Here is a 6000-nt window from a genome sequence, read left to right on the forward strand (position 1 = left end):
TGGTTTGCTGACCTTGTTCTTCTAGGGGTAAGAACAACATGTTTAGGGACTGAGGATCCCTGTAATTATTGACATTTCATGCTCCATGCTGCGAGGCACAAAAATGTCTATAACAGTTGCCCCCTAAAGTATGAGGCCGTTTATCGTGTGAAATGCTTTATCTAGAGGATCCGAAGTTCATTCTAGTGCTGAGGAGGCGCCCTGTAATACAATACAATACAATACATTATTTTTCATTTTGTATTCATGATCTAGCTGAGGCGGGCATTCCCATGCTCAGCTTTATAAATACATTTTGGTACATAGAACAGACGATCGTCTGATGGTAGACTGATAATTCTCTGCTGAAATTATCATCCTTTGAATAGGATGATCATCTGCTGCAATGTTGTACATGACAAAATGCTTTTATATTTCCTGAATATATATCACAGCCCGGATGGATGAAACTAGATCCGGGGTCTTCAAACTCGTTCGATCTTCACTCGAAGTACAAGTCGATCCATGTGAGAATTGCGCTGAAGTCGAACATGGAAAGACATCGCTTGATTACCGGTCAATGATGAAAACCGTTAACAAGCACGAGAGGAATCACCGATAATGATAATGACCCTCAAGGTACTGCAGTACAATTCACGTGGCGTGAATAAAGGACTTGGCGTCGAACGCCACGCAAAATCTTCTGGTCGAAGGTCATTGATGTATACCTGTCGCCGGAAGTGAGAAACTTGCCATTGAGGCATGCAAGCTTCAAAGTACTGATGGGGTTGTTCCTAGATCAACTTCTTGGATAATGAGCTGAAGTCGACAAGAAGCGATCCGTCAAAGGAGGGCCTTAATGAATCCCACATCAATGACACGGAACGGAGCTGATGATTTTAGCGGAGGTGAAAACAAACTGTGACACATGATTCAGGGTGGCGATCATAAATGGATGAAGGATAATGTATGGCAGTGGATGGGACACGGTTGACACTTTCAGAATGAACTCTCTTGAACATATAACGACACTGATGCGATGGATCGGTAGCATTACCCCAAAATGTGGATGGTTTGGCAAAGACCATGGTGATGAGACCGGTGAATGAAACAACCCAACCCGATGTGGTACGGAAGAAAAGTTTCATGTTCAAGAGCGACTTGCTACCATTAAACTTTGATGTTCTCCCAATTTTTCCCCAGTCATTTCTGACCAGTACCTCTTTATTTTTGTCAAGCTTGAGGAGGATAACATATGCTTGTTCTATAACCTGTCCTTCGGGCAAGCCCATCGCTATGATTTAACGAGCTTAGCGATAGGGAAACTCGTTCTCGTCTAAAGACAAGTTTGTCGCTATTTAATCATTTTAACGAGTCTAACGACAAGGAAAACTCGGTCCTTTTCATTTTTAGAGAGTCTGAAAAGGTACAGAAAGTTAACTCCATAATTCCTTTTTCGTCATCTAATCCCTTAAGTCCGAAAAAGTATAAAACAATACAGAAGGGATGGGTGTTCGGTACTTTTAACGAGCCGAACAAGACAAGCGCTCGATCTTTTTGTGCAATAATCCCTCAGGTCCAAAAAGATTAAAATTTAGAGGAGGGATAGCTCTTCCGGTCGTTTAACGAGCTGGAAGGCCAAAACTCGGCAAACTTTTCATATTTTACGAGTCAGTGAAAAGAGCTCAAAGAAGACTCGTCTTTTGAGGAACGAGTGATAAACAGGGATAGCAGCAGATTCCAGGTACAGGTTGGAATTTTCCAATCACGGCAGTGTCACAAGGATGGCTAGGTGAAATCACTCTTCGCAGATGTTCCTCAAAACGGGTAAACAATCATATGGGGGTGAACGATCGGCCAAATGACGGTGGAGGTGATGGATGAAAACACGACCAAGGCTTTTAAGGCTGATAAATTTACGATCGTAATGGTTATTTACCGGGATAGGTTCATTTTTTAATGAGCTTGAACTCTGGTGGAAACTTTTGCTCACGCTTTTCTATTTTTTAACGAGCATAAATTCCGCGGTAAAACTGCTCGATTCATGGTCAAATTTGATTTTTTACTTTTACTAGCTTTTCTCTTTTCAAATGTAGTACTTCACCTTCAATTGCTGCAAGAAACTTTGTTAGAAATGGACAATATTTGCATGAAAATGAGATTGTAACCCTAATATTTAACTTTAAACTGTGTAAAAAGCCATAAAAAGGTGTTTTTACCTCTCATTTACCATTTCATTTGCATTTTGCTTGTTGGAGCTCTGGAGGTGCCTCTTCTTCCTTGATTTTCACCAGCTGATTCCGGGAGATTCTGTGGACGATTTTCGGCGCCGTTTGGACCAGGTAGGAGCTAAACCTTAGCCCTTCACTTTCATGGTTTCCTTTTTCAGTTTCATGCACATTTTTCAGGGTTTCTGAGCCTCAGGGGTTTCATCAAGGCGCCCTGGCATCAGCGCAGGTTCTCCTTTCGAAACCTGCGCTGCATGTCAGGTTGTCTTAAGGCAGACTGCGCCTCAGCGCAGGGGAGAGACTCTCTGCCTGCGCTGGGCCTAAAAAAACTGATCCTGCATGTGATTTTTGATGATTTTTCGCCAGTTTTTCATCAAAATTAGGAACTTACTCCTTCTCTTGTTTGCTTGCAGGGAACTTTGAACAAAATGTCCCTTACATGGCGAGAACGAGAACATGAAGCAGAGGACATGGTTGCACTCCATGACCCGGTCACGGTGAACGCGCTTCGGAACTGTGGCCTACTGAAGTTCTTCCGTATCTCTAGCATGAGAGCACAGATTTCTTTACTGCAGTATATGCTTGATGCTTGGGATCCTGTTAACCAAGTATTCCAGATTAGGGGGAAAACCATCCCCTTGACCATAGAGGACATGTACTTCTTGACTGGGTTGTCAAGGCGGGGTGCCCCCATTTCTTTGTCAGGTACGGCTCGAGGGACTAATTCCACCAGAGACTATATCCGTCAGTATTGCCGGGAAGGTTCACAGCCGAGCAAAGACGGCAAGATCAATATCCGGGACATCACTGACAGGTCTCTTAGGTCCATTCTGTTTACCATTGGTAGGATGGCCGGTAGCGCAGCTTTACATGTTGCCAACAGATCTTACATGCAGCACGCCTTGGAGTGTCTCCAACCGAAAGTGTTTAACTGGTGTGACGCAGTACTTGTTCAGATGAAAAGTCAATTGACCAAGGTAAAGGACGGGAGGCTGAAGAACTTTGGATTTGGTTCTATTCTGACTGCCTTCGCCTTGGAGAAAATCCCATTGATGCAGCCTCAGTACATCATACTTAACTTGCCTTCTCCGACCGAGCCACGCATGCAGAGGTGGGTTGACCACATGTCCCGACATGCTGGTCAACCTCAGATTACTTTCACTGAGGCCTTCTTTAGGTGGTTCGAGCGTCAGGAGATGGTGTTTTCTGAGTATCCATATGTGGGTATGGACTACCGAGGTGATCCGGACTTGGTGCTACCGGATGGCGAGCAATGGGGCGCTATTGGTAAAATCTCTGACCATATCACTGTTTATTGTTTTTACTCATGATGTTACTGTGAAAAACTAATCAAACTCTTGGGTGAATGCAGATGTTGGTCCTGTTCGTCCAGCAGCCCGTCCACGATCGCCAGCTGTTGCCCCAGCAGCAGAGCCTGCTAGGAGAGTTGTTATTCGCGACCTTGGTGATACTGAGACACTTGCAGCTGTGCAGGAGCAGGTTGAGAGCCTTACTCGTGGTCTTCCGGATGTACAGATTGACGAGTTACCTTTACAGTTGCAGCGGCACACTATTGGCGTGCCTAGACGATGGACTCGTCTCTTGCGCATGATTGCACAGACCGTGACGTACTATCATGAGCACCATTAGGCTAGGGTGCCCCCTAGCATCTTTTTTGAGTTCTAGGTCATACGACCAATTTTGTTTTGATTACAGCACATCATGTACAAACTATAAACAGCTTTATATATTTTGATTTTCGGGGTTTATTTTGGTTTATTTGCGATCCACTTGCATAGCACCGATGCATCTCTTTTTATATATGTCGTAAATGTCTATCTAACACATAGTTTGCTAATGAATCTGTTAATGTGTTCAAGTTTCGGGAAATATGTTGGTATTGAATTGAATCAAACTCTCTTTCCAAAATCTTAACCCTTAGAAACATTCGATAAATAGCTGGATTGCGGACTGAATATATACCAGTGAGTTGTAGTATCACAAGCTGTGAGTCTAGCCTAACAATTAGTCGGCGTATACCATGAGCGATGGTATCAGAGAGGAGTTCAATCAACGCGCTATACTCAGCGATGTTGTTCGTTGACTGCCCAATACACACACCTCTGAAACTCACTAACTCGCCGCTTGGATCAAAAATGGCCCAGGCTACGGAGGACAAATTCCGCGTACTACGACTCGCTCCGTCGGCATATCCTACATATGTCTCAGAAAAATTCGACATTTGCAACAAACGAGAAGGGTGGATTACTAAACCGAAACAAACACTTTAGCGAAAACAAAATACAACAAAAGCACTCAGGTTACTATTCAGGCATAGTAACGCTTGAGGTACAACCCGTTGCGGGGTTGCGCCAGTGGTATCCCGTCATAATCCATTAACTCGTAGGCTCCTTTTGCTAACACCCTTTTAACAATATAGGGACCCATCCATAAGGACTTAAATTTTCCTGCTCCTAATTTGTCGGATTCTTGGTCGTAAAGCAAAACCAAGTCACCCTCAGAGAAGATACGAGGTTTGACATTCTTGTCGAACTGCGCCTTGACTCGTTTCTTATGGGCTTCGTTCGCCAAAGCGGCGTCACGACGGTTTTCATCCAACTGGATCAATTCCAAGAAACGGGCCTCTTCTTCTGAGGTTCCGGGGAGGAGGTCAATTGCGAGTTTAAGAGACGAAATTTCGCACTGGATCGGTAAGACTGCCTCCAGGCCATACACCAATTGGAATGGTGTGAACCCAGTGGCGTTCTTTACCGAGGTTCGGTAAGCCCACAATGCTGAGTACAGGAGTAGGTGCCATCTTCTTTTGTGAACCCCGATCATCCTTTGCAACATACGCTTCAGGACCTTGTTGATTGCCTCAACTTGTCCGTTGGCTTGTGGATAATATGGGGTAGAGCTGTCGTGAGATAGCCCTAGTTTGGCAGCTAATTCAACCATCATGTGATTGCGAAAATGCGATCCATGATCTGTCACTATAGCCTGCAGAACGCCGAACCTGGCGACTACATGATTAAAAAAGAAAAGGGCAGCTGTTTCACCAGTGTTATCCAATGTAGGCATCGCCTCGGCCCATTTGGTAAAATAGTCAACAGCGACTATAATATACCCATGCCCCCCGGTCGAGGTGGGGTTACATTGCATGAAATCGATGCCCCACTTGGCGAAAGGCCCAACAGCAACTATGGGCTGCAAAGGTGTGGGCGGTCTCCTGGTTTTGCTATCAAAGATCTGACACGCATGGCAACTTCTGACAGCTATTATGCAATCTTTAAACATAGTTGGCCAGAAATATCCTGCTCGTAAGATTCTTTGTGCTGTTGCATATCCAGATTGATGCCCCCCGCACGCGCCTGAATGACAATCATTCAGGGATTTCTCGGCCTCCTCATGGGTAAGGCACCTCCTCAGAACTGTATCGACACCACGACGGTAAAGTGTATCACCGACGATCATGTAGTCTTTAGATTGGTATCGTATACGCTTCTGTTCCGAGTGTGAGGTATTAGGCCTAAATTTTTGGGTTTGGATATAAACTATGATGTCTCCATACCACTCATCGCTTACTGATATCAGAAACAAATTTTCATCCACGATTGACTCTTCTGATGTTTCATCGTTGGACGACGATGGGAGATCACACAATAATTCCGCGAAAACTAGAGCTTTCTTCGATTTGGATTTTACAAAATCCAGATCAAACTCTTGAAGGATCGCTATCCATTTCGAATATTTGCCCCCCAGCAACTGTCGCGACAGTATATACGTCATGGGG

Source organism: Pinus tabuliformis, chromosome Q (genome assembly GCF_031772625.1).
Source record: "Pinus tabuliformis cultivar Carrire ecotype Pingquan chromosome Q, CPIR1, whole genome shotgun sequence".
In the NCBI taxonomy this organism is placed as follows: domain Eukaryota; kingdom Viridiplantae; phylum Streptophyta; class Pinopsida; order Pinales; family Pinaceae; genus Pinus; species Pinus tabuliformis.